General features: G+C 53.2%; 8 non-coding genes across 8 annotated transcripts; all 8 read left to right on the forward strand.

Annotated features, from left to right (window-relative positions):
• The first annotated feature begins 213 nt into the window (after nt 1-213).
• Nucleotides 214-286, forward strand: TRNAA-AGC (transfer RNA alanine (anticodon AGC)). Its single transcript has one exon. It is a non-coding gene; the product is annotated as a tRNA-Ala (tRNA).
• Nucleotides 287-2,425: 2,139 nt separating this feature from the next.
• TRNAA-AGC (transfer RNA alanine (anticodon AGC)) lies at nt 2,426-2,498 on the forward strand. Its single transcript has one exon. It is a non-coding gene; the product is annotated as a tRNA-Ala (tRNA).
• Nucleotides 2,499-4,637: 2,139 nt separating this feature from the next.
• TRNAA-AGC (transfer RNA alanine (anticodon AGC)) lies at nt 4,638-4,710 on the forward strand. Its single transcript has one exon. It is a non-coding gene; the product is annotated as a tRNA-Ala (tRNA).
• A 2,149-nt stretch (nt 4,711-6,859) lies between these two features.
• TRNAA-AGC (transfer RNA alanine (anticodon AGC)) lies at nt 6,860-6,932 on the forward strand. Its single transcript has one exon. It is a non-coding gene; the product is annotated as a tRNA-Ala (tRNA).
• An 8,814-nt stretch (nt 6,933-15,746) lies between these two features.
• On the forward strand, nt 15,747-15,819 carry TRNAA-AGC (transfer RNA alanine (anticodon AGC)). Its single transcript has one exon. It is a non-coding gene; the product is annotated as a tRNA-Ala (tRNA).
• Nucleotides 15,820-20,159: 4,340 nt separating this feature from the next.
• On the forward strand, nt 20,160-20,232 carry TRNAA-AGC (transfer RNA alanine (anticodon AGC)). The gene has a single exon. It is a non-coding gene; the product is annotated as a tRNA-Ala (tRNA).
• Nucleotides 20,233-22,371: 2,139 nt separating this feature from the next.
• On the forward strand, nt 22,372-22,444 carry TRNAA-AGC (transfer RNA alanine (anticodon AGC)). The gene has a single exon. It is a non-coding gene; the product is annotated as a tRNA-Ala (tRNA).
• A 2,139-nt stretch (nt 22,445-24,583) lies between these two features.
• TRNAA-AGC (transfer RNA alanine (anticodon AGC)) lies at nt 24,584-24,656 on the forward strand. The gene has a single exon. It is a non-coding gene; the product is annotated as a tRNA-Ala (tRNA).
• Nucleotides 24,657-25,131: the final 475 nt, after the last annotated feature.

The following is a 25,131-nucleotide window of genomic DNA, read 5'->3' on the forward strand; positions in this document are numbered from 1 at the left end:
TGCTTTTTGAAACCACCTTCTCCCAATGACATCATTGAAACCCATGGGGCCATACTTCAGAAGGGGCTCAGTTGTCCAAGGTCTTGGGGGAGTGGCTCTCCTGGTGTCTAGCGGCCAGAGCAAGTTGTGGATTTAGCAAAACTGCCTATAGTTTACACATAGCCCAGGAGAGGACAGGGATCAGCCATAGCACAAGCAACAACCTCAAGCAAAGGGGGATTAGCTCAAATGGTAGAGCGCTCGCTTAGCATGCGAGAGGTAGCGGGATCGATGCCCGCATTCTCCAAATGCAGCTTTCCTGATTTGCCAGGAGACACCTTGCTTTTGTGTTTGATGTTGAAGCTTGGAACCGAGCGCCGTGAGCAACATGGGAAGCCGGAGTCCTCCTCATAACGCGTGCCAAGGCGTTGCCACGTTTTTGTGGTGGCAACTGTGGCTTCAGCCAAAGTCACGTAGGCAGTGTTGGACAAAAGCAATCTAGTAAACAAAGCACGAGCAGGCCTCCATGGCCAAGAGACAATATTTCATTAGCGCAAAAGGTGCCAGTGCCATGCTTACGCTGAGAGCTTTGGACTCGTTGAATCACCTGAATCAGGTTCAACTTCTCTTTGTGTGCGAAAGAAAGGCCTTTGGGCCCGCACGCAAGCAAATATCGATTGGCATAGGAAAAGGCAACGCAGCAGAGGATGGTTTCGATCCATCGACCTCTGGGTTATGGGCCCAGCACGCTTCCGCTGCGCCACTCTGCTCTTGTCGCTGACCAACCTCAACAACCACATGTGGATGTAGTTTGCCAGCGATTCCCACGGGGAGTGGGTCCATGTGGCAAAGTCACAATGTAGACGACTAGGCGTTTCCATTGATTTTCGACCAGCGAATCCCAAGTCAAGCGTGGGCGAGAGCTGGACTCTCCTAGACCAGCTGAGCGAGGGTGGTGGCAAGTGGCCCGGCGTGGAGCATTGGTGGTTCAGTGGTAGAATTCTCGCCTGCCACGCGGGAGGCCCGGGTTCGATTCCCGGCCAATGCAATTATGGGCTCTTTGTGTTTGCAGCGCTCTCCCCCAATTTCCAGCCCCGTGGAGTGCATCAAGGCACAAGGTGTTTCTTGTCGAGAATGTACTAGGCGGTGTGAGTGCTTTTTGAAACCAGCCTTCTCCCAATTACATCATTGAAACCCATGGGGCCATACCTCTGAAGGGGCTCAGTTGTCAAAGGTCGTAGGAGGGAAAAAAAAGGGGGGTGCAAACCTTCTACGCTAGGAAAGCGGGTGGCTCTCCTGGTGTCTAGCGGCCAGAGCAGGTTGTGGATTTCGCAAAACTGACTATATTTTACACATAGCCCAGGAGAGGACAGGGATCAGCCATAGCGCAAGCAACACACTTGAGCAAAGGGGGATTAGCTCAAGTGGCAGAGCGCTCGCTTTGCATGCGAGAGGTAGCGGGATCGATGCCCGCATTCTCCAAACGCAGCTTTCCTGGTTTCACGGGAGGCACCTTGCTTTTGTGTTTGATGTTGAAGCTTGGAACCGAGCGCCGTGAGCAACATGGGAAGCCGGAGTGCTCCTCATAACATGTGCCAAGGCATTGCCACGTTTTTGTGGTGGCATCTGTGGCTTCAGCCAAAGTCACGTAGGCAGTATTGGACAAAAGCAATCAATTAAAGAAAGCACGACCAGGCTTCCATGGCCAAGAGACAATATTCCATTAGGGGGAAAGGTGCCAGTGCCATGCTTACGCTGAGAGCTTTGGACTCGTTGAATCACCTGAATCAGGTTCAACTTCTCTTTGTGTGCGAAAGAAAGGCCTTTGGGCCCGCAAGCAAATATCGATTGGCATAGGAAAAGGCAACGTAGCAGAGGATGGTTTCGATCCATCGACCTCTGGGTTATGGGCCCAGCACGCTTCCGCTGCGCCACTCTGCTCTTGTCGCTGGCCATCCTCATGGATTTCGACAAGCGAATCCCAAGTCAAGCGTGGGCGAGAGCTGGACTCTCCTAGGCCAGCTGAGCGAGGATGGTGGCGCCTGGCCCGGCGTGGAGCATTGGTGGTTCAGTGGTAGAATTCTCGCCTGCCATGCGGGAGGCCCGGGTTCGATTCCCGGCCAATGCAATTATGGGCTCTTGGTGTTTGTAGCTCTCTCCCCCAATTTCCAGCCCCATGGAATCCCTCAAGGCACAAGGTGTTTCTTGTCGAGAATGTATTAGGCGGTGTGAGTGCTTTTTGAAACCACCTTCTCCCAATGACATCATTGAAACCCATGGGGCCATACTTCAGAAGGGGCTCAGTTGTCCAAGGTCTTGGGGGAGTGGCTCTCCTGGTGTCTAGCGGCCAGAGCAAGTTGTGGATTTAGCAAAACTGCCTATAGTTTACACATAGCCCAGGAGAGGACAGGGATCAGCCATAGCACAAGCAACAACCTCAAGCAAAGGGGGATTAGCTCAAATGGTAGAGCGCTCGCTTAGCATGCGAGAGGTTGCGGGATCGATGCCCGCATTCTCCAAATGCAGCTTTCCTGATTTGCCAGGAGACACCTTGCTTTTGTGTTTGATGTTGAAGCTTGGAACCGAGCGCCGTGAGCAACATGGGAAGCCGGAGTCCTCCTCATAACGCGTGCCAAGGCGTTGCCACGTTTTTGTGGTGGCAACTGTGGCTTCAGCCAAAGTCACGTAGGCAGTGTTGGACAAAAGCAATCTAGTAAACAAAGCACGAGCAGGCCTCCATGGCCAAGAGACAATATTTCATTAGCGCAAAAGGTGCCAGTGCCATGCTTACGCTGAGAGCTTTGGACTCGTTGAATCACCTGAATCAGGTTCAACTTCTCTTTGTGTGCGAAAGAAAGGCCTTTGGGCCCGCACGCAAGCAAATATCGATTGGCATAGAAAAAGGCAACGTAGCAGAGGATGGTTTCGATCCATCGACCTCTGGGTTATGGGCCCAGCACGCTTCCGCTGCGCCACTCTGCTCTTGTCGCTGACCAACCTCAACAACCACATGTGGATGTAGTTTGCCAGCGATTCCCACGGGGAGTGGGTCCATGTGGCAAAGTCACAATGTAGACGACTAGGCGTTTCCATTGATTTTCGACCAGCGAATCCCAAGTCAAGCGTGGGCGAGAGCTGGACTCTCCTAGACCAGCTGAGCGAGGGTGGTGGCAAGTGGCCCGGCGTGGAGCATTGGTGGTTCAGTGGTAGAATTCTCGCCTGCCACGCGGGAGGCCCGGGTTCGATTCCCGGCCAATGCAATTATGGGCTCTTTGTGTTTGCAGCGCTCTCCCCCAATTTCCAGCCCCGTGGAGTGCATCAAGGCACAAGGTGTTTCTTGTCGAGAATGTACTAGGCGGTGTGAGTGCTTTTTGAAACCAGCCTTCTCCCAATTACATCATTGAAACCCATGGGGCCATACCTCTGAAGGGGCTCAGTTGTCAAAGGTCGTAGGAGGGAAAAAAAAGGGGGGTGCAAACCTTCTACGCTAGGAAAGCGGGTGGCTCTCCTGGTGTCTAGCGGCCAGAGCAGGTTGTGGATTTCGCAAAACTGACTATATTTTACACATAGCCCAGGAGAGGACAGGGATCAGCCATAGCGCAAGCAACACACTCGAGCAAAGGGGGATTAGCTCAAGTGGCAGAGCGCTCGCTTTGCATGCGAGAGGTAGCGGGATCGATGCCCGCATTCTCCAAACACAGCTTTCCTGGTTTCACGGGAGGCACCTTGCTTTTGTGTTTGATGTTGAAGCTTGGAACCGAGCGCCGTGAGCAACATGGGAAGCCGGAGTGCTCCTCATAACATGTGCCAAGGCATTGCCACGTTTTTGTGGTGGCATCTGTGGCTTCAGCCAAAGTCACGTAGGCAGTATTGGACAAAAGCAATCAATTAAAGAAAGCACGACCAGGCTTCCATGGCCAAGAGACAATATTCCATTAGGGGGAAAGGTGCCAGTGCCATGCTTACGCTGAGAGCTTTGGACTCGTTGAATCACCTGAATCAGGTTCAACTTCTCTTTGTGTGCGAAAGAAAGGCCTTTGGGCCCGCAAGCAAATATCGATTGGCATAGGAAAAGGCAACGTAGCAGAGGATGGTTTCGATCCATCGACCTCTGGGTTATGGGCCCAGCACGCTTCCGCTGCGCCACTCTGCTCTTGTCGCTGGCCATCCTCATGGATTTCGACAAGCGAATCCCAAGTCAAGCATGGGCGAGAGCTGGACTCTCCTAGGCCAGCTGAGCGAGGGTGGTGGCGCCTGGCCCGGCGTGGAGCATTGGTGGTTCAGTGGTAGAATTCTCGCCTGCCACGCGGGAGGCCCGGGTTCGATTCCCGGCCAATGCAATTATGGGCTCTTGGTGTTTGTAGCTCTCTCCCCCAATTTCCAGCCCCATGGAATGCCTCAAGGCACAAGGTGTTTCTTGTCGAGAATGTATTAGGCGGTGTGAGTGCTTTTTGAAACCACCTTCTCCCAATGACATCATTGAAACCCATGGGGCCATACTTCAGAAGGGGCTCAGTTGTCCAAGGTCTTGGGGGAGTGGCTCTCCTGGTGTCTAGCGGCCAGAGCAAGTTGTGGATTTAGCAAAACTGCCTATATTTTACACATAGCCCAGGAGAGGACAGGGATCAGCCATAGCACAAGCAACAACCTCAAGCAAAGGGGGATTAGCTCAAATGGTAGAGCGCTCGCTTAGCATGCGAGAGGTAGCGGGATCGATGCCCGCATTCTCCAAATGCAGCTTTCCTGATTTGCCAGGAGACACCTTGCTTTTGTGTTTGATGTTGAAGCTTGGAACCGAGCGCCGTGAGCAACATGGGAAGCCGGAGTCCTCCTCATAACGCGTGCCAAGGCGTTCCAAGGCGTTGCCACGTTTTTGTGGTGGCAACTGTGGCTTCAGCCAAAGTCACGTAGGCAGTGTTGGACAAAAGCAATCTAGTAAACAAAGCACGAGCAGGCCTCCATGGCCAAGAGACAATATTTCATTAGCGCAAAAGGTGCCAGTGCCATGCTTACGCTGAGAGCTTTGGACTCGTTGAATCACCTGAATCAGGTTCAACTTCTCTTTGTGTGCGAAAGAAAGGCCTTTGGGCCCGCACGCAAGCAAATATCGATTGGCATAGGAAAGGGCAACGTAGCAGAGGATGGTTTCGATCCATCGACCTCTGGGTTATGGGCCCAGCACGCTTCCGCTGCGCCACTCTGCTCTTGTCGCTGACCAACCTCAACAACCACATGTGGATGTAGTTTGCCAGCGATTCCCACGGGGAGTGGGTCCATGTGGCAAAGTCACAATGTAGACGACTAGGCGTTTCCATTGATTTTCGACCAGCGAATCCCAAGTCAAGCGTGGGCGAGAGCTGGACTCTCCTAGACCAGCTGAGCGAGGGTGGTGGCAAGTGGCCCGGTGTGGAGCATTGGTGGTTCAGTGGTAGAATTCTCGCCTGCCACGCGGGAGGCCCGGGTTCGATTCCCGGCCAATGCAATTATGGGCTCTTTGTGTTTGCAGCGCTCTCCCCCAATTTCCAGCCCCGTGGAGTGCATCAAGGCACAAGGTGTTTCTTGTCGAGAATGTACTAGGCGGTGTGAGTGCTTTTTGAAACCAGCCTTCTCCCAATTACATCATTGAAACCCATGGGGCCATACCTCTGAAGGGGCTCAGTTGTCAAAGGTCGTAGGAGGGAAAAAAAAGGGGGGTGCAAACCTTCTACGCTAGGAAAGCGGGTGGCTCTCCTGGTGTCTAGCGGCCAGAGCAGGTTGTGGATTTCGCAAAACTGACTATATTTTACACATAGCCCAGGAGAGGACAGGGATCAGCCATAGCGCAAGCAACACACTCGAGCAAAGGGGGATTAGCTCAAGTGGCAGAGCGCTCGCTTTGCATGCGAGAGGTAGCGGGATCGATGCCCGCATTCTCCAAACGCAGCTTTCCTGGTTTCACGGGAGGCACCTTGCTTTTGTGTTTGATGTTGAAGCTTGGAACCGAGCGCCGTGAGCAACATGGGAAGCCGGAGTGCTCCTCATAACATGTGCCAAGGCATTGCCACGTTTTTGTGGTGGCATCTGTGGCTTCAGCCAAAGTCACGTAGGCAGTATTGGACAAAAGCAATCAATTAAAGAAAGCACGACCAGGCTTCCATGGCCAAGAGACAATATTCCATTAGGGGGAAAGGTGCCAGTGCCATGCTTACGCTGAGAGCTTTGGACTCGTTGAATCACCTGAATCAGGTTCAACTTCTCTTTGTGTGCGAAAGAAAGGCCTTTGGGCCCGCAAGCAAATATCGATTGGCATAGGAAAAGGCAACGTAGCAGAGGATGGTTTCGATCCATCGACCTCTGGGTTATGGGCCCAGCACGCTTCCGCTGCGCCACTCTGCTCTTGTCGCTGGCCATCCTCATGGATTTCGACAAGCGAATCCCAAGTCAAGCGTGGGCGAGAGCTGGACTCTCCTAGGCCAGCTGAGCGAGGGTGGTGGCGCCTGGCCCGGCGTGGAGCATTGGTGGTTCAGTGGTAGAATTCTCGCCTGCCACGCGGGAGGCCCGGGTTCGATTCCCGGCCAATGCAATTATGGGCTCTTGGTGTTTGTAGCTCTCTCCCCCAATTTCCAGCCCCATGGAATGCCTCAAGGCACAAGGTGTTTCTTGTCGAGAATGTATTAGGCGGTGTGAGTGCTTTTTGAAACCACCTTCTCCCAATGACATCATTGAAACCCATGGGGCCATACTTCAGAAGGGGCTCAGTTGTCCAAGGTCTTGGGGGAGTGGCTCTCCTGGTGTCTAGCGGCCAGAGCAAGTTGTGGATTTAGCAAAACTGCCTATAGTTTACACATAGCCCAGGAGAGGACAGGGATCAGCCATAGCACAAGCAACAACCTCAAGCAAAGGGGGATTAGCTCAAATGGTAGAGCGCTCGCTTAGCATGCGAGAGGTAGCGGGATCGATGCCCGCATTCTCCAAATGCAGCTTTCCTGATTTGCCAGGAGACACCTTGCTTTTGTGTTTGATGTTGAAGCTTGGAACCGAGCGCCGTGAGCAACATGGGAAGCCGGAGTCCTCCTCATAACGCGTGCCAAGGCGTTGCCACGTTTTTGTGGTGGCAACTGTGGCTTCAGCCAAAGTCACGTAGGCAGTGTTGGACAAAAGCAATCTAGTAAACAAAGCACGAGCAGGCCTCCATGGCCAAGAGACAATATTTCATTAGCGCAAAAGGTGCCAGTGCCATGCTTACGCTGAGAGCTTTGGACTCGTTGAATCACCTGAATCAGGTTCAACTTCTCTTTGTGTGCGAAAGAAAGGCCTTTGGGCCCGCACGCAAGCAAATATCGATTGGCATAGAAAAAGGCAACGTAGCAGAGGATGGTTTCGATCCATCGACCTCTGGGTTATGGGCCCAGCACGCTTCCGCTGCGCCACTCTGCTCTTGTCGCTGACCAACCTCAACAACCACATGTGGATGTAGTTTGCCAGCGATTCCCACGGGGAGTGGGTCCATGTGGCAAAGTCACAATGTAGACGACTAGGCGTTTCCATTGATTTTCGACCAGCGAATCCCAAGTCAAGCGTGGGCGAGAGCTGGACTCTCCTAGACCAGCTGAGCGAGGGTGGTGGCAAGTGGCCCGGCGTGGAGCATTGGTGGTTCAGTGGTAGAATTCTCGCCTGCCACGCGGGAGGCCCGGGTTCGATTCCCGGCCAATGCAATTATGGGCTCTTTGTGTTTGCAGCGCTCTCCCCCAATTTCCAGCCCCGTGGAGTGCATCAAGGCACAAGGTGTTTCTTGTCGAGAATGTACTAGGCGGTGTGAGTGCTTTTTGAAACCAGCCTTCTCCCAATTACATCATTGAAACCCATGGGGCCATACCTCTGAAGGGGCTCAGTTGTCAAAGGTCGTAGGAGGGAAAAAAAAGGGGGGTGCAAACCTTCTACGCTAGGAAAGCGGGTGGCTCTCCTGGTGTCTAGCGGCCAGAGCAGGTTGTGGATTTCGCAAAACTGACTATATTTTACACATAGCCCAGGAGAGGACAGGGATCAGCCATAGCGCAAGCAACACACTCGAGCAAAGGGGGATTAGCTCAAGTGGCAGAGCGCTCGCTTTGCATGCGAGAGGTAGCGGGATCGATGCCCGCATTCTCCAAACGCAGCTTTCCTGGTTTCACGGGAGGCACCTTGCTTTTGTGTTTGATGTTGAAGCTTGGAACCGAGCGCCGTGAGCAACATGGGAAGCCGGAGTGCTCCTCATAACATGTGCCAAGGCATTGCCACGTTTTTGTGGTGGCATCTGTGGCTTCAGCCAAAGTCACGTAGGCAGTATTGGACAAAAGCAATCAATTAAAGAAAGCACGACCAGGCTTCCATGGCAAGGAGACAATATTCCATTAGGGGGAAAGGTGCCAGTGCCATGCTTACGCTGAGAGCTTTGGACTCGTTGAATCACCTGAATCAGGTTCAACTTCTCTTTGTGTGCGAAAGAAAGGCCTTTGGGCCCGCAAGCAAATATCGATTGGCATAGGAAAAGGCAACGTAGCAGAGGATGGTTTCGATCCATCGACCTCTGGGTTATGGGCCCAGCACGCTTCCGCTGCGCCACTCTGCTCTTGTCGCTGGCCATCCTCATGGATTTCGACAAGCGAATCCCAAGTCAAGCATGGGCGAGAGCTGGACTCTCCTAGGCCAGCTGAGCGAGGGTGGTGGCGCCTGGCCCGGCGTGGAGCATTGGTGGTTCAGTGGTAGAATTCTCGCCTGCCACGCGGGAGGCCCGGGTTCGATTCCCGGCCAATGCAATTATGGGCTCTTGGTGTTTGTAGCTCTCTCCCCCAATTTCCAGCCCCATGGAATGCCTCAAGGCACAAGGTGTTTCTTGTCGAGAATGTATTAGGCGGTGTGAGTGCTTTTTGAAACCACCTTCTCCCAATGACATCATTGAAACCCATGGGGCCATACTTCAGAAGGGGCTCAGTTGTCCAAGGTCTTGGGGGAGTGGCTCTCCTGGTGTCTAGCGGCCAGAGCAAGTTGTGGATTTAGCAAAACTGCCTATAGTTTACACATAGCCCAGGAGAGGACAGGGATCAGCCATAGCACAAGCAACAACCTCAAGCAAAGGGGGATTAGCTCAAATGGTAGAGTGCTCGCTTAGCATGCGAGAGGTAGCGGGATCGATGCCCGCATTCTCCAAATGCAGCTTTCCTGATTTGCCAGGAGACACCTTGCTTTTGTGTTTGATGTTGAAGCTTGGAACCGAGCGCCGTGAGCAACATGGGAAGCCGGAGTCCTCCTCATAACGCGTGCCAAGGCGTTGCCACGTTTTTGTGGTGGCAACTGTGGCTTCAGCCAAAGTCACGTAGGCAGTGTTGGACAAAAGCAATCTAGTAAACAAAGCACGAGCAGGCCTCCATGGCCAAGAGACAATATTTCATTAGCGCAAAAGGTGCCAGTGCCATGCTTACGCTGAGAGCTTTGGACTCGTTGAATCACCTGAATCAGGTTCAACTTCTCTTTGTGTGCGAAAGAAAGGCCTTTGGGCCCGCACGCAAGCAAATATCGATTGGCATAGGAAAAGGCAACGTAGCAGAGGATGGTTTCGATCCATCGACCTCTGGGTTATGGGCCCAGCACGCTTCCGCTGCGCCACTCTGCTCTTGTCGCTGACCAACCTCAACAACCACATGTGGATGTAGTTTGCCAGCGATTCCCACGGGGAGTGGGTCCATGTGGCAAAGTCACAATGTAGACGACTAGGCGTTTCCATTGATTTTCGACCAGCGAATCCCAAGTCAAGCGTGGGCGAGAGCTGGACTCTCCTAGACCAGCTGAGCGAGGGTGGTGGCAAGTGGCCCGGCGTGGAGCATTGGTGGTTCAGTGGTAGAATTCTCGCCTGCCACGCGGGAGGCCCGGGTTCGATTCCCGGCCAATGCAATTATGGGCTCTTTGTGTTTGCAGCGCTCTCCCCCAATTTCCAGCCCCGTGGAGTGCATCAAGGCACAAGGTGTTTCTTGTCGAGAATGTACTAGGCGGTGTGAGTGCTTTTTGAAACCAGCCTTCTCCCAATTACATCATTGAAACCCATGGGGCCATACCTCTGAAGGGGCTCAGTTGTCAAAGGTCGTAGGAGGGAAAAAAAAGGGGGGTGCAAACCTTCTACGCTAGGAAAGCGGGTGGCTCTCCTGGTGTCTAGCGGCCAGAGCAGGTTGTGGATTTCGCAAAACTGACTATATTTTACACATAGCCCAGGAGAGGACAGGGATCAGCCATAGCGCAAGCAACACACTCGAGCAAAGGGGGATTAGCTCAAGTGGCAGAGCGCTCGCTTTGCATGCGAGAGGTAGCGGGATCGATGCCCGCATTCTCCAAACGCAGCTTTCCTGGTTTCACGGGAGGCACCTTGCTTTTGTGTTTGATGTTGAAGCTTGGAACCGAGCGCCGTGAGCAACATGGGAAGCCGGAGTGCTCCTCATAACATGTGCCAAGGCATTGCCACGTTTTTGTGGTGGCATCTGTGGCTTCAGCCAAAGTCACGTAGGCAGTATTGGACAAAAGCAATCAATTAAAGAAAGCACGACCAGGCTTCCATGGCCAAGAGACAATATTCCATTAGGGGGAAAGGTGCCAGTGCCATGCTTACGCTGAGAGCTTTGGACTCGTTGAATCACCTGAATCAGGTTCAACTTCTCTTTGTGTGCGAAAGAAAGGCCTTTGGGCCCGCAAGCAAATATCGATTGGCATAGGAAAAGGCAACGTAGCAGAGGATGGTTTCGATCCATCGACCTCTGGGTTATGGGCCCAGCACGCTTCCGCTGCGCCACTCTGCTCTTGTCGCTGGCCATCCTCATGGATTTCGACAAGCGAATCCCAAGTCAAGCGTGGGCGAGAGCTGGACTCTCCTAGGCCAGCTGAGCGAGGGTGGTGGCGCCTGGCCTGGCGTGGAGCATTGGTGGTTCAGTGGTAGAATTCTCGCCTGCCATGCGGGAGGCCCGGGTTCGATTCCCGGCCAATGCAATTATGGGCTCTTGGTGTTTGTAGCTCTCTCCCCCAATTTCCAGCCCCATGGAATGCCTCAAGGCACAAGGTGTTTCTTGTCGAGAATGTATTAGGCGGTGTGAGTGCTTTTTGAAACCACCTTCTCCCAATGACATCATTGAAACCCATGGGGCCATACTTCAGAAGGGGCTCAGTTGTCCAAGGTCTTGGGGGAGTGGCTCTCCTGGTGTCTAGCGGCCAGAGCAAGTTGTGGATTTAGCAAAACTGCCTATAGTTTACACATAGCCCAGGAGAGGACAGGGATCAGCCATAGCACAAGCAACAACCTCAAGCAAAGGGGGATTAGCTCAAATGATAGAGCGCTCGCTTAGCATGCGAGAGGTAGCGGGATCGATGCCCGCATTCTCCAAATGCAGCTTTCCTGATTTGCCAGGAGACACCTTGCTTTTGTGTTTGATGTTGAAGCTTGGAACCGAGCGCCGTGAGCAACATGGGAAGCCGGAGTCCTCCTCATAACGCGTGCCAAGGCGTTGCCACGTTTTTGTGGTGGCAACTGTGGCTTCAGCCAAAGTCACGTAGGCAGTGTTGGACAAAAGCAATCTAGTAAACAAAGCACGAGCAGGCCTCCATGGCCAAGAGACAATATTTCATTAGTGCAAAAGGTGCCAGTGCCATGCTTACGCTGAGAGCTTTGGACTCGTTGAATCACCTGAATCAGGTTCAACTTCTCTTTGTGTGCGAAAGAAAGGCCTTTGGGCCCGCACGCAAGCAAATATCGATTGGCATAGAAAAAGGCAACGTAGCAGAGGATGGTTTCGATCCATCGACCTCTGGGTTATGGGCCCAGCACGCTTCCGCTGCGCCACTCTGCTCTTGTCGCTGACCAACCTCAACAACCACATGTGGATGTAGTTTGCCAGCGATTCCCACGGGGAGTGGGTCCATGTGGCAAAGTCACAATGTAGACGACTAGGCGTTTCCATTGATTTTCGACCAGCGAATCCCAAGTCAAGCGTGGGCGAGAGCTGGACTCTCCTAGACCAGCTGAGCGAGGGTGGTGGCAAGTGGCCCGGCGTGGAGCATTGGTGGTTCAGTGGTAGAATTCTCGCCTGCCACGCGGGAGGCCCGGGTTCGATTCCCGGCCAATGCAATTATGGGCTCTTTGTGTTTGCAGCGCTCTCCCCCAATTTCCAGCCCCGTGGAGTGCATCAAGGCACAAGGTGTTTCTTGTCGAGAATGTACTAGGCGGTGTGAGTGCTTTTTGAAACCAGCCTTCTCCCAATTACATCATTGAAACCCATGGGGCCATACCTCTGAAGGGGCTCAGTTGTCAAAGGTCGTAGGAGGGAAAAAAAAGGGGGGTGCAAACCTTCTACGCTAGGAAAGCGGGTGGCTCTCCTGGTGTCTAGCGGCCAGAGCAGGTTGTGGATTTCGCAAAACTGACTATATTTTACACATAGCCCAGGAGAGGACAGGGATCAGCCATAGCGCAAGCAACACACTCGAGCAAAGGGGGATTAGCTCAAGTGGCAGAGCGCTCGCTTTGCATGCGAGAGGTAGCGGGATCGATGCCCGCATTCTCCAAACGCAGCTTTCCTGGTTTCACGGGAGGCACCTTGCTTTTGTGTTTGATGTTGAAGCTTGGAACCGAGCGCCGTGAGCAACATGGGAAGCCGGAGTGCTCCTCATAACATGTGCCAAGGCATTGCCACGTTTTTGTGGTGGCATCTGTGGCTTCAGCCAAAGTCACGTAGGCAGTATTGGACAAAAGCAATCAATTAAAGAAAGCACGACCAGGCTTCCATGGCCAAGAGACAATATTCCATTAGGGGGAAAGGTGCCAGTGCCATGCTTACGCTGAGAGCTTTGGACTCGTTGAATCACCTGAATCAGGTTCAACTTCTCTTTGTGTGCGAAAGAAAGGCCTTTGGGCCCGCAAGCAAATATCGATTGGCATAGGAAAAGGCAACGTAGCAGAGGATGGTTTCGATCCATCGACCTCTGGGTTATGGGCCCAGCACGCTTCCGCTGCGCCACTCTGCTCTTGTCGCTGGCCATCCTCATGGATTTCGACAAGCGAATCCCAAGTCAAGCGTGGGCGAGAGCTGGACTCTCCTAGGCCAGCTGAGCGAGGGTGGTGGCGCCTGGCCCGGCGTGGAGCATTGGTGGTTCAGTGGTAGAATTCTCGCCTGCCACGCGGGAGGCCCGGGTTCGATTCCCGGCCAATGCAATTATGGGCTCTTGGTGTTTGTAGCTCTCTCCCCCAATTTCCAGCCCCATGGAATGCCTCAAGGCACAAGGTGTTTCTTGTCGAGAATGTATTAGGCGGTGTGAGTGCTTTTTGAAACCACCTTCTCCCAATGACATCATTGAAACCCATGGGGCCATACTTCAGAAGGGGCTCAGTTGTCCAAGGTCTTGGGGGAGTGGCTCTCCTGGTGTCTAGCGGCCAGAGCAAGTTGTGGATTTAGCAAAACTGCCTATAGTTTACACATAGCCCAGGAGAGGACAGGGATCAGCCATAGCACAAGCAAGAACCTCAAGCAAGAACCTCAAGCAAGAACCTCAAGCAAAGGGGCATTAGCTCAAATGGTAGAGCGCTCGCTTAGCATGCGAGAGGTAGCGGGATCGATGCCCGCATTCTCCAAATGCAGCTTTCCTGATTTGCCAGGAGACACCTTGCTTTTGTGTTTGATGTTGAAGCTTGGAACCGAGCGCCGTGAGCAACATGGGAAGCCGGAGTCCTCCTCATAACGCGTGCCAAGGCGTTGCCACGTTTTTGTGGTGGCAACTGTGGCTTCAGCCAAAGTCACGTAGGCAGTGTTGGACAAAAGCAATCTAGTAAACAAAGCACGAGCAGGCCTCCATGGCCAAGAGACAATATTTCATTAGCGCAAAAGGTGCCAGTGCCATGCTTACGCTGAGAGCTTTGGACTCGTTGAATCACCTGAATCAGGTTCAACTTCTCTTTGTGTGCGAAAGAAAGGCCTTTGGGCCCGCACGCAAGCAAATATCGATTGGCATAGAAAAAGGCAACGTAGCAGAGGATGGTTTCGATCCATCGACCTCTGGGTTATGGGCCCAGCACGCTTCCGCTGCGCCACTCTGCTCTTGTCGCTGACCAACCTCAACAACCACATGTGGATGTAGTTTGCCAGCGATTCCCACGGGGAGTGGGTCCATGTGGCAAAGTCATAATGTAGACGACTAGGCGTTTCCATTGATTTTCGACCAGCGAATCCCAAGTCAAGCGTGGGCGAGAGCTGGACTCTCCTAGACCAGCTGAGCGAGGGTGGTGGCAAGTAGCCCGGCGTGGAGCATTGGTGGTTCAGTGGTAGAATTCTCGCCTGCCACGCGGGAGGCCCGGGTTCGATTCCCGGCCAATGCAATTATGGGCTCTTTGTGTTTGCAGCGCTCTCCCCCAATTTCCAGCCCCGTGGAGTGCATCAAGGCACAAGGTGTTTCTTGTCGAGAATGTACTAGGCGGTGTGAGTGCTTTTTGAAACCAGCCTTCTCCCAATTACATCATTGAAACCCATGGGGCCATACCTCTGAAGGGGCTCAGTTGTCAAAGGTCGTAGGAGGGAAAAAAAAGGGGGGTGCAAACCTTCTACGCTAGGAAAGCGGGTGGCTCTCCTGGTGTCTAGCGGCCAGAGCAGGTTGTGGATTTCGCAAAACTGACTATATTTTACACATAGCCCAGGAGAGGACAGGGATCAGCCATAGCGCAAGCAACACACTCGAGCAAAGGGGGATTAGCTCAAGTGGCAGAGCGCTCGCTTTGCATGCGAGAGGTAGCGGGATCGATGCCCGCATTCTCCAAACGCAGCTTTCCTGGTTTCACGGGAGGCACCTTGCTTTTGTGTTTGATGTTGAAGCTTGGAACCGAGCGCCGTGAGCAACATGGGAAGCCGGAGTGCTCCTCATAACATGTGCCAAGGCATTGCCACGTTTTTGTGGTGGCATCTGTGGCTTCAGCCAAAGTCACGTAGGCAGTATTGGACAAAAGCAATCAATTAAAGAAAGCACGACCAGGCTTCCATGGCCAAGAGACAATATTCCATTAGGGGGAAAGGTGCCAGTGCCATGCTTACGCTGAGAGCTTTGGACTCGTTGAATCACCTGAATCAGGTTCAACTTCTCTTTGTGTGCGAAAGAAAGGCCTTTGGGCCCGCAAGCAAATATCGATTGGCATAGGAAAAGGCAACGTAGCAGAGGATGGTTTCGATCCATCGACCTCTGGGTTATGGGCCCAGCACGCTTCCGCTGCGCCACTCTGCTCTTGTCGCTGGCCATCCTCATGGATTTCGACAAGCGAATCCCAAGTCAAGCGTGGGCGAGAGCTGGACTCTCCTAGGCCAGCTGAGCGAGGGTGGTGGCGCCTGGCCCGGCGTGGAGCATTGGTGGTTCAGTGGTAGAATTCTCGCCTGCCACGCGGGAGGCCCGGGTTCGATTCCCGGCCAATGCAATTATGGGCTCTTGGTGTTTGTAGCTCTCTCCCCCAATTTCCAGCCCCATGGAATGCCTCAAGGCACAAGGTGTTTCTTGTCGAGAATGTATTAGGCGGTGTGAGTGCTTTTTGAAACCACCTTCTCCCAATGACATCATTGAAACCCATGGGGCCATACTTCAGAAGGGGCTCAGTTGTCCAAGGTCTTGGGGGAGTGGCTCTCCTGGTGTCTAGCGGCCAGAGCAAGTTGTGGATTTAGCAAAACTGCCTATAGTTTACACATAGCCCAGGAGAGGACAGGGATCAGCCATAGCACAAGCAACAACCTCAAGCAACAACCTCAAGCAAAGGGGGATTAGCTCAAATGGTAGAGCGCTCGCTTAGCATGCGAGAGGTAGCGGGATCGATGCCCGCATTCTCCAAATGCAGCTTTCCTGATTTGCCAGGAGACACCTTGCTTTTGTGTTTGATGTTGAAGCTTGGAACCGAGCGCCGTGAGCAACATGGGAAGCCGGAGTCCTCCTCATAACGCGTGCCAAGGCGTTGCCACGTTTTTGTGGTGGCAACTGTGGCTTCAGCCAAAGTCACGTAGGCAGTGTTGGACAAAAGCAATCTAGTAAACAAAGCACGAGCAGGCCTCCATGGCCAAGAGACAATATTTCATTAGCGCAAAAGGTGCCAGTGCCATGCTTACGCTGAGAGCTTTGGACTCGTTGAATCACCTGAATCAGGTTCAACTTCTCTTTGTGTGCGAAAGAAAGGCCTTTGGGCCCGCACGCAAGCAAATATCGATTGGCATAGGAAAGGGCAACGTAGCAGAGGATGGTTTCGATCCATCGACCTCTGGGTTATGGGCCCAGCACGCTTCCGCTGCGCCACTCTGCTCTTGTCGCTGACCAACCTCAACAACCACATGTGGATGTAGTTTGCCAGCGATTCCCACGGGGAGTGGGTCCATGTGGCAAAGTCACAATGTAGATGACTAGGCGTTTCCATTGATTTTCGACCAGCGAATCCCAAGTCAAGCGTGGGCGAGAGCTGGACTCTCCTAGACCAGCTGAGCGAGGGTGGTGGCAAGTGGCCCGGCGTGGAGCATTGGTGGTTCAGTGGTAGAATTCTCGCCTGCCACGCGGGAGGCCCGGGTTCGATTCCCGGCCAATGCAATTATGGGCTCTTTGTGTTTGCAGCGCTCTCCCCCAATTTCCAGCCCCGTGGAGTGCATCAAGGCACAAGGTGTTTCTTGTCGAGAATGTACTAGGCGGTGTGAGTGCTTTTTGAAACCAGCCTTCTCCCAATTACATCATTGAAACCCATGGGGCCATACCTCTGAAGGGGCTCAGTTGTCAAAGGTCGTAGAAGGGAAAAAAAAGGGGGGTGCAAACCTTCTACGCTAGGAAAGCGGGTGGCTCTCCTGGTGTCTAGCGGCCAGAGCAGGTTGTGGATTTCGCAAAACTGACTATATTTTACACATAGCCCAGGAGAGGACAGGGATCAGCCATAGCGCAAGCAACACACTTGAGCAAAGGGGGATTAGCTCAAGTGGCAGAGCGCTCGCTTTGCATGCGAGAGGTAGCGGGATCGATGCCCGCATTCTCCAAACGCAGCTTTCCTGGTTTCACGGGAGGCACCTTGCTTTTGTGTTTGATGTTGAAGCTTGGAACCGAGCGCCGTGAGCAACATGGGAAGCCGGAGTGCTCCTCATAACATGTGCCAAGGCATTGCCACGTTTTTGTGGTGGCATCTGTGGCTTCAGCCAAAGTCACGTAGGCAGTATTGGACAAAAGCAATCAATTAAAGAAAGCACGACCAGGCTTCCATGGCCAAGAGACAATATTCCATTAGGGGGAAAGGTGCCAGTGCCATGCTTACGCTGAGAGCTTTGGACTCGTTGAATCACCTGAATCAGGTTCAACTTCTCTTTGTGTGCGAAAGAAAGGCCTTTGGGCCCGCAAGCAAATATCGATTGGCATAGGAAAAGGCAACGTAGCAGAGGATGGTTTCGATCCATCGACCTCTGGGTTATGGGCCCAGCACGCTTCCGCTGCGCCACTCTGCTCTTGTCGCTGGCCATCCTCATGGATTTCGACAAGCGAATCCCAAGTCAAGCGTGGGCGAGAGCTGGACTCTCCTAGGCCAGCTGAGCGAGGGTGGTGGCGCCTGGCCCGGCGTGGAGCATTGGTGGTTCAGTGGTAGAATTCTCGCCTGCCACGCGGGAGGCCCGGGTTCGATTCCCGGCCAATGCAATTATGGGCTCTTGGTGTTTGTAGCTCTCTCCCCCAATTTCCAGCCCCATGGAATGCCTCAAGGCACAAGGTGTTTCTTGTCGAGAATGTATTAGGCGGTGTGAGTGCTTTTTGAAACCACCTTCTCCCAATGACCTCATTGAAACCCATGGGGCCATACTTCAGAAGGGGCTCAGTTGTCCAAGGTCTTGGGGGAGTGGCTCTCCTGGTGTCTAGCGGCCAGAGCAAGTTGTGGATTTAGCAAAACTGCCTATAGTTTACACATAGCCCAGGAGAGGACAGGGATCAGCCATAGCACAAGCAACAACCTCAATTAGCTCAAATGGTAGAGCGCTCGCTTAGCATGCGAGAGGTAGCGGGATCGATGCCCGCATTCTCCAAATGCAGCTTTCCTGATTTGCCAGGAGACACCTTGCTTTTGTGTTTGATGTTGAAGCTTGGAACCGAGCGCCGTGAGCAACATGGGAAGCCGGAGTCCTCCTCATAACGCGTGCCAAGGCGTTGCCACGTTTTTGTGGTGGCAACTGTGGCTTCAGCCAAAGTCACGTAGGCAGTGTTGGACAAAAGCAATCTAGTAAACAAAGCACGAGCAGGCCTCCATGGCCAAGAGACAATATTTCATTAGCGCAAAAGGTGCCAGTGCCATGCTTACGCTGAGAGCTTTGGACTCGTTGAATCACCTGAATCAGGTTCAACTTCTCTTTGTGTGCGAAAGAAAGGCCTTTGGGCCCGCACGCAAGCAAATATCGATTGGCATAGGAAAAGGCAACGTAGCAGAGGATGGTTTCGATCCATTGACCTCTGGGTTATGGGCCCAGCACGCTTCCGCTGCGCCACTCTGCTCTTGTCGCTGACCAACCTCAACAACCACATGTGGATGTAGTTTGCCAGCGATTCCCACGGGGAGTGGGTCCATGTGGCAAAGTCACAATGTAGACGACTAGGCGTTTCCATTGATTTTCGACCAGCGAATCCCAAGTCAAGCGTGGGCGAGAGCTGGACTCTCCTAGACCAGCTGAGCGAGGGTGGTGGCAAGTGGCCCGGCGTGGAGCATTGGTGGTTCAGTGGTAGAATTCTCGCCTGCCACGCGGGAGGCCCGGGTTCGATTCCCGGCCAATGCAATTATGGGCTCTTTGTGTTTGCAGCGCTCTCCCCCAATTTCCAGCCCCGTGGAGTGCATCAAGGCACAAGGTGTTTCTTGTCGAGAATGTACTAGGCGGTGTGAGTGCTTTTTGAAACCAGCCTTCTCCCAATTACATCATTGAAACCCATGGGGCCATACCTCTGAAGGGGCTCAGTTGTCAAAGGTCGTAGGAGGGAAAAAAAAGGGGGGTGCAAACCTTCTACGCTAGGAAAGCGGGTGGCTCTCCTGGTGTCTAGCGGCCAGAGCAGGTTGTGGATTTCGCAAAACTGACTATATTTTACACATAGCCCAGGAGAGGACAGGGATCAGCCATAGCGCAAGCAACACACTCGAGCAAAGGGGGATTAGCTCAAGTGGCAGAGCGCTCGCTTTGCATGCGAGAGGTAGCGGGATCGATGCCCGCATTCTCCAAACGCAGCTTTCCTGGTTTCACGGGAGGCACCTTGCTTTTGTGTTTGATGTTGAAGCTTGGAACCGAGCGCCGTGAGCAACATGGGAAGCCGGAGTGCTCCTCATAACATGTGCCAAGGCATTGCCACGTTTTTGTGGTGGCATCTGTGGCTTCAGCCAAAGTCACGTAGGCAGTATTGGACAAAAGCAATCAATTAAAGAAAGCACGACCAGGCTTCCATGGCCAAGAGACAATATTCCATTAGGGGGAAAGGTGCCAGTGCCATGCTTACGCTGAGAGCTTTGGACTCGTTGAATCACCTGAATCAGGTTCAACTTCTCTTTGTGTGCGAAAGAAAGGCCTTTGGGCCCGCAAGCAAATATCGATTGGCATAGGAAAAGGCAACGTAGCAGAGGATGGTTTCGATCCATCGACCTCTGGGTTATGGGCCCAGCACGCTTCCGCTGCGCCACTCTGCTCTTGTCGCTGACCATCCTCATGGATTTCGACAAGCGAATCCCAAGTCAAGCGTGGGCGAGAGCTGGACTCTCCTAGGCCAGCTGAGCGAGGGTGGTGGCGCCTGGCCCGGCGTGGAGCATTGGTGGTTCAGTGGTAGAATTCTCGCCTGCCACACGGGAGGCCCGGGTTCGATTCCCGGCCAATGCAATTATGGGCTCTTGGTGTTTGTAGCTCTCTCCCCCAATTTCCAGCCCCATGGAATGCCTCAAGGCACAAGGTGTTTCTTGTCGAGAATGTATTAGGCGGTGTGAGTGCTTTTTGAAACCACCTTCTCCCAATGACATCATTGAAACCCATGGGGCCATACTTCAGAAGGGGCTCAGTTGTCCAAGGTCTTGGGGGAGTGGCTCTCCTGGTGTCTAGCGGCCAGAGCAAGTTGTGGATTTAGCAAAACTACCTATAGTTTACACATAGCCCAGGAGAGGACAGGGATCAGCCATAGCACAAGCAACAACCTCAAGCAAAGGGGGATTAGCTCAAATGGTAGAGCGCTCGCTTAGCATGCGAGAGGTAGCGGGATCGATGCCCGCATTCTCCAAATGCAGCTTTCCTGATTTGCCAGGAGACACCTTGCTTTTGTGTTTGATGTTGAAGCTTGGAACCGAGCGCCGTGAGCAACATGGGAAGCCGGAGTCCTCCTCATAACGCGTGCCAAGGCGTTGCCACGTTTTTGTGGTGGCAACTGTGGCTTCAGCCAAAGTCACGTAGGCAGTGTTGGACAAAAGCAATCTAGTAAACAAAGCACGAGCAGGCCTCCATGGCCAAGAGACAATATTTCATTAGCGCAAAAGGTGCCAGTGCCATGCTTACGCTGAGAGCTTTGGACTCGTTGAATCACCTGAATCAGGTTCAACTTCTCTTTGTGTGCGAAAGAAAGGCCTTTGGGCCCGCACGCAAGCAAATATCGATTGGCATAGGAAAAGGCAACGTAGCAGAGGATGGTTTCGATCCATCGACCTCTGGGTTATGGGCCCAGCACGCTTCCGCTGCGCCACTCTGCTCTTGTCGCTGACCAACCTCAACAACCACATGTGGATGTAGTTTGCCAGCGATTCCCACGGGGAGTGGGTCCATGTGGCAAAGTCACAATGTAGACGACTAGGCGTTTCCATTGATTTTCGACCAGCGAATCCCAAGTCAAGCGTGGGCGAGAGCTGGACTCTCCTAGACCAGCTGAGCGAGGGTGGTGGCAAGTGGCCCGGCGTGGAGCATTGGTGGTTCAGTGGTAGAATTCTCGCCTGCCACGCGGGAGGCCCGGGTTCGATTCCCGGCCAATGCAATTATGGGCTCTTTGTGTTTGCAGCGCTCTCCCCCAATTTCCAGCCCCGTGGAGTGCATCAAGGCACAAGGTGTTTCTTGTCGAGAATGTACTAGGCGGTGTGAGTGCTTTTTGAAACCAGCCTTCTCCCAATTACATCATTGAAACCCATGGGGCCATACCTCTGAAGGGGCTCAGTTGTCAAAGGTCGTAGGAGGGAAAAAAAAGGGGGGTGCAAACCTTCTACGCTAGGAAAGCGGGTGGCTCTCCTGGTGTCTAGCGGCCAGAGCAGGTTGTGGATTTCGCAAAACTGACTATATTTTACACATAGCCCAGGAGAGGACAGGGATCAGCCATAGCGCAAGCAACACACTCGAGCAAAGGGGGATTAGCTCAAGTGGCAGAGCGCTCGCTTTGCATGCGAGAGGTAGCGGGATCGATGCCCGCATTCTCCAAACGCAGCTTTCCTGGTTTCACGGGAGGCACCTTGCTTTTGTGTTTGATGTTGAAGCTTGGAACCGAGCGCCGTGAGCAACATGGGAAGCCGGAGTGCTCCTCATAACATGTGCCAAGGCATTGCCACGTTTTTGTGGTGGCATCTGTGGCTTCAGCCAAAGTCACGTAGGCAGTATTGGACAAAAGCAATCAATTAAAGAAAGCACGACCAGGCTTCCATGGCCAAGAGACAATATTCCATTAGGGGGAAAGGTGCCAGTGCCATGCTTACGCTGAGAGCTTTGGACTCGTTGAATCACCTGAATCAGGTTCAACTTCTCTTTGTGTGCGAAAGAAAGGCCTTTGGGCCCGCAAGCAAATATCGATTGGCATAGGAAAAGGCAACGTAGCAGAGGATGGTTTCGATCCATCGACCTCTGGGTTATGGGCCCAGCACGCTTCCGCTGCGCCACTCTGCTCTTGTCGCTGACCATCCTCATGGATTTCGACAAGCGAATCCCAAGTCAAGCGTGGGCGAGAGCTGGACTCTCCTAGGCCAGCTGAGCGAGGGTGGTGGCGCCTGGCCCGGCGTGGAGCATTGGTGGTTCAGTGGTAGAATTCTCGCCTGCCACACGGGAGGCCCGGGTTCGATTCCCGGCCAATGCAATTATGGGCTCTTGGTGTTTGTAGCTCTCTCCCCCAATTTCCAGCCCCATGGAATGCCTCAAGGCACAAGGTGTTTCTTGTCGAGAATGTATTAGGCGGTGTGAGTGCTTTTTGAAACCACCTTCTCCCAATGACATCATTGAAACCCATGGGGCCATACTTCAGAAGGGGCTCAGTTGTCCAAGGTCTTGGGGGAGTGGCTCTCCTGGTGTCTAGCGGCCAGAGCAAGTTGTGGATTTAGCAAAACTACCTATAGTTTACACATAGCCCAGGAGAGGACAGGGATCAGCCATAGCACAAGCAACAACCTCAAGCAAAGGGGGATTAGCTCAAATGGTAGAGCGCTCGCTTAGCATGCGAGAGGTAGCGGGATCGATGCCCGCATTCTCCAAATGCAGCTTTCCTGATTTGCCAGGAGACACCTTGCTTTTGTGTTTGATGTTGAAGCTTGGAACCGAGCGCCGTGAGCAACATGGGAAGCCGGAGTCCTCCTCATAACGCGTGCCAAGGCGTTGCCACGTTTTTGTGGTGGCAACTGTGGCTTCAGCCAAAGTCACGTAGGCAGTGTTGGACAAAAGCAATCTAGTAAACAAAGCACGAGCAGGCCTCCATGGCCAAGAGACAATATTTCATTAGCGCAAAAGGTGCCAGTGCCATGCTTACGCTGAGAGCTTTGGACTCGTTGAATCACCTGAATCAGGTTCAACTTCTCTTTGTGTGCGAAAGAAAGGCCTTTGGGCCCGCACGCAAGCAAATATCGATTGGCATAGGAAAAGGCAACGTAGCAGAGGATGGTTTCGATCCATCGACCTCTGGGTTATGGGCCCAGCACGCTTCCGCTGCGCCACTCTGCTCTTGTCGCTGACCAACCTCAACAACCACATGTGGATGTAGTTTGCCAGCGATTCCCACGGGGAGTGGGTCCATGTGGCAAAGTCACAATGTAGACGACTAGGCGTTTCCATTGATTTTCGACCAGCGAATCCCAAGTCAAGCGTGGGCGAGAGCTGGACTCTCCTAGACCAGCTGAGCGAGGGTGGTGGCAAGTGGCCCGGCGTGGAGCATTGGTGGTTCAGTGGTAGAATTCTCGCCTGCCACGCGGGAGGCCCGGGTTCGATTCCCGGCCAATGCAATTATGGGCTCTTTGTGTTTGCAGCGCTCTCCCCCAATTTCCAGCCCCGTGGAGTGCATCAAGGCACAAGGTGTTTCTTGTCGAGAATGTACTAGGCGGTGTGAGTGCTTTTTGAAACCAGCCTTCTCCCAATTACATCATTGAAACCCATGGGGCCATACCTCTGAAGGGGCTCAGTTGTCAAAGGTCGTAGGAGGGAAAAAAAAGGGGGGTGCAAACCTTCTACGCTAGGAAAGCGGGTGGCTCTCCTGGTGTCTAGCGGCCAGAGCAGGTTGTGGATTTCGCAAAACTGACTATATTTTACACATAGCCCAGGAGAGGACAGGGATCAGCCATAGCGCAAGCAACACACTCGAGCAAAGGGGGATTAGCTCAAGTGGCAGAGCGCTCGCTTTGCATGCGAGAGGTAGCGGGATCGATGCCCGCATTCTCCAAACGCAGCTTTCCTGGTTTCACGGGAGGCACCTTGCTTTTGTGTTTGATGTTGAAGCTTGGAACCGAGCGCCGTGAGCAACATGGGAAGCCGGAGTGCTCCTCATAACATGTGCCAAGGCATTGCCACGTTTTTGTGGTGGCATCTGTGGCTTCAGCCAAAGTCACGTAGGCAGTATTGGACAAAAGCAATCAATTAAAGAAAGCACGACCAGGCTTCCATGGCCAAGAGACAATATTCCATTAGGGGGAAAGGTGCCAGTGCCATGCTTACGCTGAGAGCTTTGGACTCGTTGAATCACCTGAATCAGGTTCAACTTCTCTTTGTGTGCGAAAGAAAGGCCTTTGGGCCCGCAAGCAAATATCGATTGGCATAGGAAAAGGCAACGTAGCAGAGGATGGTTTCGATCCATCGACCTCTGGGTTATGGGCCCAGCACGCTTCCGCTGCGCCACTCTGCTCTTGTCGCTGACCATCCTCATGGATTTCGACAAGCGAATCCCAAGTCAAGCGTGGGCGAGAGCTGGACTCTCCTAGGCCAGCTGAGCGAGGGTGGTGGCGCCTGGCCCGGCGTGGAGCATTGGTGGTTCAGTGGTAGAATTCTCGCCTGCCACACGGGAGGCCCGGGTTCGATTCCCGGCCAATGCAATTATGGGCTCTTGGTGTTTGTAGCTCTCTCCCCCAATTTCCAGCCCCATGGAATGCCTCAAGGCACAAGGTGTTTCTTGTCGAGAATGTATTAGGCGGTGTGAGTGCTTTTTGAAACCACCTTCTCCCAATGACATCATTGAAACCCATGGGGCCATACTTCAGAAGGGGCTCAGTTGTCCAAGGTCTTGGGGGAGTGGCTCTCCTGGTGTCTAGCGGCCAGAGCAAGTTGTGGATTTAGCAAAACTACCTATAGTTTACACATAGCCCAGGAGAGGACAGGGATCAGCCATAGCACAAGCAACAACCTCAAGCAAAGGGGGATTAGCTCAAATGGTAGAGCGCTCGCTTAGCATGCGAGAGGTAGCGGGATCGATGCCCGCATTCTCCAAATGCAGCTTTCCTGATTTGCCAGGAGACACCTTGCTTTTGTGTTTGATGTTGAAGCTTGGAACCGAGCGCCGTGAGCAACATGGGAAGCCGGAGTCCTCCTCATAACGCGTGCCAAGGCGTTGCCACGTTTTTGTGGTGGCAACTGTGGCTTCAGCCAAAGTCACGTAGGCAGTGTTGGACAAAAGCAATCTAGTAAACAAAGCACGAGCAGGCCTCCATGGCCAAGAGACAATATTTCATTAGCGCAAAAGGTGCCAGTGCCATGCTTACGCTGAGAGCTTTGGACTCGTTGAATCACCTGAATCAGGTTCAACTTCTCTTTGTGTGCGAAAGAAAGGCCTTTGGGCCCGCACGCAAGCAAATATCGATTGGCATAGGAAAAGGCAACGTAGCAGAGGATGGTTTCGATCCATCGACCTCTGGGTTATGGGCCCAGCACGCTTCCGCTGCGCCACTCTGCTCTTGTCGCTGAC

Source organism: Lithobates pipiens, unplaced genomic scaffold (assembly GCF_037356315.1).
Source record: "Lithobates pipiens isolate NorthernLeopardFrog02 unplaced genomic scaffold, aLitPip1_a1.2 Scaffold_18, whole genome shotgun sequence".
NCBI lineage: Eukaryota > Metazoa > Chordata > Amphibia > Anura > Ranidae > Lithobates > Lithobates pipiens.